Source organism: Oncorhynchus keta, chromosome 33, assembly GCF_023373465.1.
Source record: "Oncorhynchus keta strain PuntledgeMale-10-30-2019 chromosome 33, Oket_V2, whole genome shotgun sequence".
Lineage (NCBI taxonomy): Eukaryota > Metazoa > Chordata > Actinopteri > Salmoniformes > Salmonidae > Oncorhynchus > Oncorhynchus keta.
Window position 1 is genome coordinate 13,112,989 of NC_068453.1, and position 13,473 is coordinate 13,126,461.

Here is a 13,473-nt window from a genome sequence, read left to right on the forward strand (position 1 = left end):
TGGGCATGACAGCACTACCCTCTGGACAGCCTAGACAGATAGGCAGTTCACAGGGACACCATTAGATTAACACAGAGAGACTGAGTGCTAGAGCTGAGAGAGTTGTATTCAGAATGACAGACAGAGAGGTTACACAAATCAAATCATTTCTCACATCCGCCGAATACAAGTGTAGACCTTACAGTGAAATACTTACTTACAAGCCCTTAACCAAATCAAATTGTATTAGTCAAATGCGCCGAATACCTTACAGTGAAATGCTTACTTATGAGCCCCTAACCATCAATGCAGTTTTAAAAAATACGTATCAGAAATAAAAGTAACAAGTTATTAAAGGGCAGAAGTAAAACAACAATAGCGAGAATATACACAGGGGGGTACCGGTACAGAGTCAATGTGCGGGGGCACCAGTTGAGGTAATATGTATATGAAGGTAGTTATTAAAAGGACTATGCATAGATGATAACAACAGAGAGTAGCAGCGGTGTAAAATGCAAATAGTCTGGGTGGCCGTTTGATTAGGTGTTCAGGAGTCTTATGGCTTGTGGGTAGAAGCTGTTTAGAAGCCTTTTGGACCTAAACTTGGTGCTCCGGTACCGCTTGCAATGTAGTAGCAGATTACAGTTTTTTTCGATTGCTAAACGACAGTGGGCACAACTGGAGTCACATGTGCAAAACTCTAACTACAGTCTGCACTACCAACAGTCACCTGAGCTAAACAGTTCACATCACCTGCAAAACTCATTCCAAGCAACACAACTCTTAACACATGGCTCAAAACACGCTCAGTGCAGCCAAACACTATGCACAACCCTCACTGAGATAACACACACTGTCACTCAGAACGCACTGAGAGTAAAAACACTAGCATCAAACACCAATACAGAAAATACAAACTTTTCATCTTTACAGTTTGAACAATTTCAGTGATTTCATACAAAGTAATATTTTCTTCAAAGAAAAGAGTGACATTCTTTCACATGATTTATTAAACATTTTAGAACATAACAATTCTTTAAGGTAAATGAAAATTAGCAGTTTGCTTCAATAGTCTGTAGTAATTTACGGAATTACAGTAATGAGAAAAAAAAGGTAGAAACTAAAAGTACATACTGTAATTCAAACAAATAATTGAGGGGCTAATCCTGCCTCTCGCTAGCATCAGGCCACAGGTTTTCTTCAACATCACATCTAATGTTTTCTCTTGCCATGCACCTGGGGAAGAACCTTCTGGAGTGCCTTATCCATCCCTGGCAGTCCTCTGGACTCGTGTCCTCACATCCGGCACGCATGGCTTCCAAAAGAGACTTTTGGTCATGTGGGTGGTGACCAAACACTTTCCACCTCCAGGCAGAGAAAACTCCTCTATTGGGTTGAGGAAGGGTGAATATGCAGTCAGAAAAACTCCTCTATTGGGTTGAGGAAGGGTGAATATGCAGGCAGGTACAAAACCATAAATCTGTGATGTGCTGCAAACCAATCTGTGACAGCTGCAGAGTGGTGAAAAGCAACGTTATCGCAAACTATGACAAAAACTTGGGGGTTTCTTACTGGCTCCCCCTGTTCTGCTGGCACTAGCTGAGCATAGAGCTGTTCTAGGAAAGCTATAAGCCTTTCTGTGTTGTATGGGCCAATGAGTGGTGTGTTGAGAAGCAAACCATCATTGGCCATTGCAGCACACATGGTGATATTTCCCCCCCTTTGGCCTGGAACCTCCACAGTGGCCCTTTGACCTATAACATTCCTTCCTCTGCGCCGTGTTTTGGCAAGGTTAAATCCAGCTTCATCGATAAATACAAATGAGTGTGGTCTTTCCAGTGCTTCCACCTCCATTACTCTCTGTAAAACAGTAAGTGCACAGTTTTACTGTAGAAATGCTAGTGTTTTTTTTTACTGTAAATATTTTGTAGTGTATACCTCAGACGTCTTACCTGGACATATTGGTATCTTTGCTCTTTTACCGGTTCACTGTTTCTCTCGAATGGTACAGTGTATAACTGTTTCATTGTAACTTGGTGTTTCTTTAGGACTCGAGCAAATTGTTGTTGTGCTGACAGAATTAACATTTTCAAATATATCATTATCAGCCAGCACTCTATCTTGAATCTCCCGCAGTTTTATTTCATTGTTGACAACAACCATGTCAACAATAGCATTTTCCTGCGCATCTATTTTTCCTCTTCCCCCTGTTGGGGGCAGCCTTTGGGTCCTGTTTTAAAAATATATTTTACAGTCAAACTTACTGTAATATATATCTGTGTAAATATTCTATAATTGCAATACAAAATAGATTCCTGTAATGTTTTCATTTACTGAAAGGATGTAACTCTCACCTGTTTGCATGATGGAAAATTCGCATTACAGATGCCACTGTGGATCTTTGCAGATTGGGTTGCACCCTCAACCCTGCCTCTCTCAATGAGAGACCATGGTTCACGACATGGTCTATAAGTGTAGCCCTTATTTCATCTGAAATAACAACTCTTTGTCTTCTTTGTCTTCCTCCACGCATCCACCCTCTCCCTGCCACCCTTCTCCCTCCCCAAACCCATCTTCCTTGTTCCATTTCCAAAATGAGTCTTTCTGAGCTCTACCTATATATACTGTAATATGTGTGTGTGTTCACTAACAAGTCAAAAAAGGGGCCTGCTTAGCCTTTCAGCTGAAATTGCAATCAGCAGTGTTTGAAAGGCACAAGGCTGAAATCTATTCCGTTTTGAATGTGTGGTTCACAGTTTTGACAGTAGTGTGTTAGCATTTGAACAAAGTGCTGTAAATCCACAGTGTTGTGCAGGTTGTGGTTAAAGTCATGGGATAAGTGTGTAGAGTTTTGAAAACTGTGTTCAAGCAATGAAAAATGAACTAGAGTTTGATCCACATGAACTGCTGCTGTGCAGACTGTAGTTAGAGTTTTGCACATGTGACTCCAGTTGTGTCCACTGTCGTTTAGCAATCGAAAAAAACTGTAAGCAGTCTATGACTAGGGTGGCTGGAGTCTTTGACTATTTTTAGGGCCTTCGTCAGACACCGCCTTGTATAGAGGTCCTGGATGGCAGGAAGCACTACCCTCTGTAGTGCCTTGCGGTCGGAGGCCGAGCAGTTGCGGTGATGCAACCAGTCAGGATGCTCTCGGTGATGCAGCTGAGGATCTTCTCCGTATCCTGAGGGGGAATAGATTTTGTCGTGCCCTTTTCACTACTGTCTTGGACCATGTTAGTTTGTTGAGGATGTGGACATGATGTGGAGCTCTCAACCTGCTCCACTGCAGCCCCATCGATGAGAATGATGGTGTGCTCGGCCCTCTTTTTCCTGTAGTCCACAATCCTCATTTGTCTTGATCACGTTGAGGGAGAGGTTGTTGTCCTGGCACCACACGGCCATGTCTCTGACCTCCTCGCTATAGGCTGTCTCGTCGTTGTTGGTGATGTTTAGTCCCAGGGTCCTTAGCTTACTGATGAGCTTCATGGGCGTGTTGAACGCTGAGCTGTAGTCAATGAACAGCGTTCTCTCGTAGGTGTTCCTTTTGTCCTGGTGAGAAAGGGCAGTGTGGAGTGCAGCTACGTGATTCTTATTATGATGACTAAATACGGCAAAGCCCTATCTTTGTTTTCTCCATGGCTCAGGTGGCCAAGTGGACACAAGGCTGTTTGGCTCATCTCAGTCACAAAGAGGAATAACTTTGCAGCTCTTTCTGATTAATTAATGAACAATGCCATGCTGGTGGGTGGTAACATTCAAATAATGCTCTGAAAAGAAACGTAGGCTGAAAAGAGTGGGCAGTTCATATTTGTCACTTTGAGTCCAAATTCACGAATATCATACCTTGACTAAGACAATGATTGATTGACTTAAATCGTTGTGCAAGGTCTTGGGTAAGCTCTGGCCATCGGCTTTCAGCTCCAAAAAGGGTAATTCTACTGGTGTGGGCGTGGTAACACTTGCCCCCCCCCTTCTGCAATGCACGTGTAGATATTGAACTATAAATGATCATTTCCTGTATTATACTTATTATTGTACTTATCTTTATTAAATTCTACTGCCATTTACTTTATGTTCTTATTCTTATATTTTCTTATTTCTTATCGTTGTTGCATTGTTGAGAAGGAACCTGCAAGTAAGCCTTTTGTTGGATGGTGTACACCATGTGTATCCCGTACATAGGACTCAAACAACTTGAAATGTGAAACTAGATCAATGCACAGTCTTTAAAGCCAATAGGGAGAGTGTGTGTGTGTGTGTGTGTGTGTGTGTGTGTGTGTGTGTGTGTGTGTGTGTGTGTGTGTGTGTGTGTGTGTGTGTGTGTGTGTGTGTGTGTGTGTGTGTGTGTGTGTGTGTGTGTGTGTGTGTGTGTGTGTGTGTGTGTGTGTGTGTGTGTGTGTGTGTGTGTGTGTGTGTTATATAAGCAAACAGCCAAGCAGACTAGAGAGTTGGTACTGCAATTAAAAGTTTCATGCTTGAGAGTAGAATACACATGACAGAACAAACAATTAACAACAGGTGTAACCATTGACTTGCTGCCATATTCAAATAATTGATTTCAAAGTATCTCTACTCTCACCTCTCCCAGCCCTGGCGCCTCAAACAAAACACACAAGCACACATTCTCACACTCAAAGAGCCAGCACAACACGAGGCCACGGTCGAAGGAGAGAGGGGGAGTGATCGATTGTGGGAAGATTTCCTCTGTGGCTAAGGTGGAATGTGTGTATTTGTGTTTGTGTGTTTGACCCTACGTGCCTGTGTGTGTGTTTGAGCCAGATGTATAACATCTAGGCAGGGGTCCTCATCTCTCAGCTGTTTTAATAGTATTAGAAGATATTATTAAAGTTATGCACGCATGCACAGCTCACACACACACTTACTGAATGCTGTCCCCACTCTACATTCGATGTGTCACTCTAATTGCATCGTCTACAATGGCCACACCTTTGTAACCATGGGATCAGCTCAGATGACCGGTCAGCCTATAAATAGTTGTTGGAATCCAGCCCTCTTCTGCTTGACCTGACCCTCCCTCTCCCCTCTTCTCTCTCGCTCCTCTCTTTCCGCCTCTCTCTTCCCTCCCTGGGTTTCTCTCCGATGGTGTGCATTGGGGTTCTGACAGTAGCAGCCACGATCTTAATCAATGAGAGTATTGATGTAGCACTCATCTCTGCTGTACCCGGGGCCAATGAATTGGAACCCCACTCCCACAGAGTCCTTAGAGTGTGTATGTGTGCTTGTGTCTGCATGTCTCAGGCCTTAGACAGCTGTACAGCACCTTGGCAGTGAACTCTGTCTCCATTACATTTTTTTCTCCATCAGAGACAATTGATAGAAATCCACTGATTTCTAATTTTCTTATTGAATTTCTGTCCAAAGTGAGAGAACACCTAAATAATGTGTTTCAGGACAAGCTTATCCTCAGGGGAGCCATCATAGTGTGTAGAAATCCAGTGTTATACATGTACAGTTGAAGTCGGAAGTTTACAAACACTTAGGTTGGAGTCATTAAAACTCATTTTTCAACCACTGCACACATTTCTTGTTAACAAACTATAGTTTTGGCAAGATGGTTAGGACATCTACCTTGTGCATGACACAAGTCATTTTTCCAACAATTGTTTACAGACAGATTATTTCCCTTATAATTCACTGTATCACAATTCCAGTGGGTCAGAAGTTTACATACACTAAGTTGACTGTGACTTTAAACAGCTTGGAAAAATCCAGAAAATGATGTCATGGCTTTAGAAGCTTCTGATAGGCTAATTGACATCATTTGAGTCAATTGGAGGTGTACCTGTGGATGTATTTCAAGGCATACCTTCAAACTCATTGCCTCTTTGCTTGACATCATGGGAAAATCAAAAGAAATCAGCCAATACCTCAGTCTGAATTAATCTTGGGAGCACTTTCCAAACACCTGAAGGTACCACGTTCATCTGTACAATCAATAGTATGCAAGTATAAACACCATGGAACCACGCAGCCGTCATACCGTTCAGGAAGGAGACGCGTTCTGTCTCGTAGAGATGAACGTACTTTGGTACAAAAAGTGCAAATCAATTCCAGAACAACAGCAAATTACCTTGTGAAGATTCTGGAGGAAACAGGTACAAAAGTATCTATATCCACAATGAAACAAGTTCCATATAAACATAACCTGAAAGGCCGCTCAGCAAGGAAGAAGCCACTGCTCCAAAACCGCCATAAAAAAGTCAGACTATGGTTTGGAACTGCACATGGGGACAAAGATCGTACTTTTTGGAGAAATGTCCTCTGGTCTGATGAAACAAAAATAGAATTGTTCGGCCATAATGACCATCGATATGTTTGGAGGAAAAAGGGGGGAGGCTTGCAAGCCAAAGAACACCATCCCAAACGTGAAGCACGGGGTGGCAGCATCATGTTGTGGGGGTGCTTTGCTGCAGGAGGGACTGGTGCACTTCACAAAAAAGATGGCATCATGAGGATGGAAGATTATGTGGATATATTGAAGCAACATCTCAAGACATCAGTCAGGAAGTTCAGGCTTGGTTCAAGCTTGGTCGCAAAGGGGTCTTCCAAATGGACAATACTTTTGGAAGCATACTTCCAAAATTGTGGGAAAATGGCTTTAGGACAACAAAGTCAAGGTATTGAAATGGCCATCACAAAGCTCTGACCTCAATCCTATAGATAATTTGTGGGCAGAACTGAAAAAACTTGGGTGAGCAATGAGGCCTACAAACCTGACTCAGCTCTGTCAGGAAGAATGGACAAACTTCACCCAACTTATTGTGGGAAGCCTGTGGAAGGCTACCTAAATTGTTTGACCCAAGTTAAACAATTTAAAGGCAATGCTACCAAATACTGAGTGTATGTAAACTTCTGACCCACTGGGAATGTGATGAAATAAATAAAAGCTTAAATAAATCATTATCTGTACTATTATTTTGACATTTCACAATCTTAAAATAAATTGGTGATCCTAACTGACCTAAAACAGGGAATTTTAACAGGATTAAATGTCAGCAGCATATACCACTGCTGGCTTGCTTCTGAAGCTAAGCAGGGTTGGTCCTGGTCAGTCCCTGGATGCGAGACCACATGCTGCTGGAAGTGGTGTTGGAGGGCCAGCAGGAGGCACTCTTTCCTTTTTGCCTAAAAAAATATCCCAATACCCCTGGGCAGTGATCGGCGGCATTGCCCTGTGTAGGGTGCCGTCTTTCAGATGAGATGTTATACGGGTGTCTTGACTCTCTGAGGTCATTAAAGATCCCATGGCACTTATCGTAAGAGTAGACCTCTACAGGTGTCCTGGCTAAATTCCCAAGCTGTCCCTCATACCATCACCGTCACCTAATCATCCCCAGTTTACAATTGGGTCATTCTTCCCCGTCCTCTCCCCTGTAACTATTCCCCAGGTCATTAAGTCAGCTTTATGTGAGTGAGCTTTAAGTGAGAACGTGTTCTCAGTCAACTTACCTGTAAAAATATATTTTTTTTATGTAAACTTAGTTTAAATGTATTTGGCTAAGGTGTATGTAAACTGCTGACTTCAACTGTATAATAACTGATGTCTCATTTAACAAGCAGGGTACATTTACAAAGTGTCTGGTAGGATACAGTAGCCATAATGATAATTTTGGAGAGGCAGAATCTCTCTAGTCAACTAAGATCAGAAGGCTCGGTCGTACATTTACATGTTATGTTTCCCTAAAGGTCCTGCTCTTTGATTCATCAAAGTATTCACAGGAGTTTTACAACATCTCAAGGCAAATGGTTACACTGGTATTTCAATGAGCTAAATTATTTACAGCTAAGGGACTCTAGTAGAAGCTGTAAGAGAGCACTGCAGTGAAAAGGGCAACTTGATCATTTTATGATTTTATGGAGGTGATCTGCAGTATCTGGAGACCAGCGGGAATGCACATGTACCTTTTTATAAGAGGTGAATTGGCATGGACAGACAACCAAGGGACCTCTCCTTTTACAGTTTAGTGCATAGTGTTGACCTCTGATAAGTGCATAAAAGTGCATTGCACTGAAACTGCTCTCTGTACATCTGCGTTCTCCAGTTTGGTGTACACCTTCAAAAGCAGCGACACGTCATTGAGTTTTGTCGGCGTTGACTGTACTCTTATTATACTTAGATGTCAAAGGCGTTGGCAAACAAATGTCCCTCTTCACTGACAGTGTCACCGGGTAAAGGGTCCCTTTACGGCAGCACCTCTCTGATTCAGAGGGGTTGGGTTAAATGCAGATGACACATTTCAGTTGAATGCATTCAGCTGTACAACTGACTAGGTATCCCCGTTCCCTTCCCTTTCCATTCTAAGAGGTCAATTACACCCTCTTCTACCTCTTGGGGTGGCAGGTAGCCTAGGGGTTAAGGTGTTGGACCAGTAACTGGAAAGGTTGTTAGATCAAATCCCCAAGCTGACAAGGTAAAAATCTGTTGTGCCCCTGAACAGGCAGTTAACCCACCGTAGCTAGGCTGTCATTGTAAATAATAATTTGTTCTTAACTGACTTGCTAAGTTAAATAAAGGTTCAAATTAGTTTTTAAATAATGATAACCATGCTAACTCTACCCACTCTGTTGTGAAAGCACAAACACTTTACTTTCTACTTACCAAGCTAGCAGTCATTGATGGTTGGCTGGTAGTGGTACCCCTATTCCCTATGTATAGGTCCTCGTCGAAAGTAGTGCACTATAAAGCCAATAGTGTGCCATTTGGGACACAGAGGCTGTGACTCCCTCACTTCCCTCCTCAGTCAGGAGTAGTGTGAAGAGAGCAGGCGGTTTGTCCATCCACTGAGCATCTGTACTGACCTCATCGGAAAACATCTTCCTAACTCATTCTTTGTGTTATTATGAATGCCTTGCCTTGGCCCATTGGAAGCCACCAATAGTCAATTGTAATAGGACAAGAAGAAAAACAACTAAATGAGAAGCATTAACTATTGAGCTGTCATCGTTGGTCCTCCTGTCTTGCCACAGTGGGAACCCATTATTAGTTTACGGTGGCACCTCTACTACAGGTTCTTTCTTGAAGCGTAACTTTGGCTCTAAAGTGATTTGTTATTTATGACTCAATGCAGCATTGCTTTGTAGGAAACTCCAATGTCTCAGACGGCTCTCCAAAAGGAAAGTGTCTGATGGACTGACTGGTTCCAAGTAAATAATGGTAAGGAGGCCTAGGCTGGTTTCCGCTTCAGATCCTTAGTAAACAGCAGCTGATGGTGAAAAGCACTCAGCAGGAGTGTGTCACCTCTCTGTACTCAGAAAATTTGTAATTTCTCTGGTGAAAGTGCCAATTACTTGCTTTCTTCATACTTTCAAGGTAAGTGCCCATCATGTAGACAAGACAACACTGGGGTAATTTCTCTCTATGGCCCCCAACATGAACTCGGGTCCATCACAATCCTCTTAAATGGTTTCTTCTTCTCGCCTCCTCTCCTTCATCTGCAAGGATGTGAAAGTACTCTCCCGTATGACACCTAATGCTCGCTGACCGAATGCCCTCCATGGCAGTAGCCAATGACATCTTGACACACCACACAGGCTTGGGCTTCTCTCCAAATGCAATGTCTATTGTCCAACATTGGCATGGGCTTAGGAATGGCAACCTGATGCTGACAACACTCATGTCGACGTGTGTGTGTTTGTTTGTGTTTGTGGGATGACGTGTTTGTGAAGGTCTACGTGTATTTCCATTGTGTCCGTGCAGCTTTTGTAGTCTTCTTCTCTCTATTGGCTGTGTCCTGAAGATCAAAGAGCACTTAAAAGGCTGAAGGCAAACGTCCACTGAATGTTAAAGTCATGGTTGGGAATGGGGTGCGTGTCATGAATTTAAATCTTATGGCAATCGTACGGGCAATATAATTCTATACCTTTCCCCATCTCCATGGGATTTACATATAGAGCTTTGAAACATAAGAGACAGAGGATTTCTATGTGGGAGAACAGTTTTGATCGACAGAAAGCAAGGAAGCGCTGTCTTTGCTATCCAATGTAGCATGAGGGTGATGTCGAAAGAGAGAGAGAAATGGAGAGATAGCAAGTGAGATGAGAGGGAGAGGGAGAGGGAGAGGGAGAGGGAGAGGGAGAGGGAGAGTGAATGTGAAAAGCTACAGATGACTAAATGGTGTAGTGGTAATATGTTGAAAATAAACCATGAACCAGCAATGCTATATGATTTTTATTACATGCAGAACCAGACAACTAGGTTACTTTTATATTTTAGATTCCCTAATGTCTGTCCTCTAGCTGGGACAAATAGTTAATCGCTTCCCAGTTATTATACTCTGGGGGAGAAATAATATGTTATCTTCTGGAATGAAATGTGTTTTTCACATCTGCAAATGACAGTCAGCTAATATTTCTGGAGATGATTGAGGCCCTGGTTGTGCTGGAAGCTGAAGTCTGTATTTAAATCTGTGGTCTAGAGTCTACACACACACACACACACACACACACACACACACACACACACACACACACACACACACACACACACACACACACACACACACACACACACACACACACACACACACACACACACACACGCACACACACACATACGTACACACATACAGACACACACTACGCTATAGACCACAGACAGAGAAGAGACAGAGTGGGGAAAGGAGAGGAGGACATGGTCATTTTTAGGGACGTCTGGACAACAAATTAGACTGTGGTTATATAACCATCTCTGTGTGTGTTGCTGAGTAAGACAGGCAGTCTTTCAGTATATGTAGAGAACTACATCAAATGAAAATCAAATCAAATGCTATTTGTCACATGCGTTGACTGCAGTGAAATGCTTACTTACAAGCCCTTAACCAAAAGTGCAGTTTTAACCTTCCTAGCGCAGGCGTTCCGCTAGTGGCGCTAATTCCAAAATGTTTTTTTTTTGTAAATATGTAACTTTCACACATGAACAAGTCCAATACAGCAAATGAAAGATAAACTTCTTGTTAATCTACCCATCGTGTCCACTTTCAAAAATGCTTTACAGCGAAAGCACAACATATGATTATGTTAGATCACCACCAAGTCAAAAAAACACACAGCCATTTTTCCAGACAAAGATAGGAGTCACAAAAAGCAGAAATATAGATAAAATGAATCACTAACCTAATGTCCTTGCACCAAACAGTCAGATCTCTGACATCCTCGCTATAGGCTGTCTCGTCCTTTTCGGTGATCAGGCCTACCACTGTTGTGTCATCGGCAAACTAATGATGGTGTTGGAGTCGTGCCTGGCTGTGCAGTCATGAGTGAACAGGGAGTACAGGAGGGGACTGAGCACGCAACCCTAAGGGGCCCACCTTGTTGAGGATCAGTGTGGTGGATGTGTTGTTACCTAACCTTACCACCTGGGGGCAGCTCGTTAGGAAGTCCAAGATCCAGTTGCAGAGGGAGGTGGTTAGTCCCAGGGTCCTTAGCTTTTGAATTAATTTCTTAAATTATTTATTACATAAAAAACACAAGAAAGGGGTAACATTAAAGTATTCGAACATGAAGGACAAACAATACAGCATCAAGACACTATCAAACAACAATACAGCTCATTCGGTGCTGTTTTAGTGCCAAGATCAGAATGTGGTGGTATGTAGACAGCTACGAAAAATACAGATGAAAACTCTCTAGGTAGATAGTGTGGTCTATAGCTTATCATGAGATACCCTACCTCAGGTGAGCAAAGCCTCAAATCCACAGATGATGCAATCTCTATTGCACTCCACACTGCCCTTTTCCACTTGGACAAAAGTAAAAACCTATGTGAAAATGCTATTCATTGACGACAGCTCAGCGTTCAACACCATAGTGCCCTCAAAGCTCATCACTAAGCTAAAGACCCCGTCTATCTAAAAACCTGGAGGACCCTTACCCTTCAATGTTGGTATGCAAAAATACTAGCAAAATGCATAGCACTCAGAATTAAAAGGGTTTTACCAGATATTGTTCATCCTGACCAGACAGGTTTTTTACATGGACGATACATTGGAGATAATATACGACAACTACTAGAAATAATAGAACATCATGAAACATACAAGAAGCCAGGTATGTTATTTATAGCGGATTTTGAAAAGGCATTTGATAAAGTAAGACTGGATTTTATTGATAAATACCTGGATTTTTTCCATTTCGGTAATTCTCTTATAAAATGGGTAAAAAATAACGTATAGCAACCCCAGGTGTAAAATAGTAAATAACGGCTACTTCTCAGAGAGTTTTGAATTGTCAAGACAAGGTTGTCCGCTCTCACGATATCTATTCGTTATGGCCATCGAAATGCTAGCTATTAAAATCAGATCCAATAACAACGTTAGAGGAATAGAAAGGCTTAAAAACAAACTTGTCCATGTATGCCGATGACTCAAGTTTTATGTTAAGTCCGCAAGCTAGATCACTGCATTGTCTCATTAAAGATCTAGATAACTTTTCTGTGCTCTCTGGACTAAAACCTAATTATGACAAGTGTACAATATTACGTATTGGATCCTTAAAAAAATACAACTTTTACATTACCCTGCAGCATACCGGTAAAATGGGCTGATGGTGAAGTAGACATACTCGGTATTCATATCACAAAAGATATACATAAGCTCTTCCACAATTAATTTTAATAGAAAACTTGAAAAATAGACAAGATCCTGCAACCATGGAGAGGTAAAAACCTGTCTATTAATGGAAAAATTGACCTGATTAACTCCTTAGTCATATCTCAGTTTACTCACTTACTTATGGCGTTGCCTACTTCGGATGATTCGTTTTTCAAATCATATGAGCAAAAAATATTTCGCTTTATCTGGGACGCTAAACCAGACAAAATGAAACAAGCTTATCTATATAATGAATCTGTAACAGCGTTCTTTGTTTGTGAAAAGAGAGTCGGACCGAAATGCAGCGTAGTGGTTACTCATGACTTTAATAGAAAAAGTGACACATGAAATAACGATACAAAATACAAAACAACAAACTGAACGTGAAACCTAATTACAGCCTATCTGGTGAAACTACACAGAGACAGGAACAATCACCCACGAAATACAAAGCGAAACCAGGCTACCTCAATACGGTTCCCAATCAGAGACAACGAGAATCACCTGACTCTGATTGAGAACCGCCTCAGGCAGCCAAGCCCATACAACACCCCTACTCAGCCGCAATCCCAATAATACAAAAAAAAACATACGAAATACAACAACATAGACCCATGTCACACCCTGGCCTGACCAAAATAATTAAAGAAAACACAAAATACTAAGACCAAGGCGTGACAGAATCTGAATTGGGTGGGTTGAGATTATTAAATTTAAAAGCACTAAACCTCTCTAAAAGCTTCACTAATTCAAACATTTTATTTGAACCCAGGATGTTGACAACTGTGCCATACAGATTGCAAAATAGTTGGGAAGAGATTTTTGATGTACCGATTCCATGGTACAGGGTGTATGAGTTGATATATAAAACAACGCAAGATTCAAG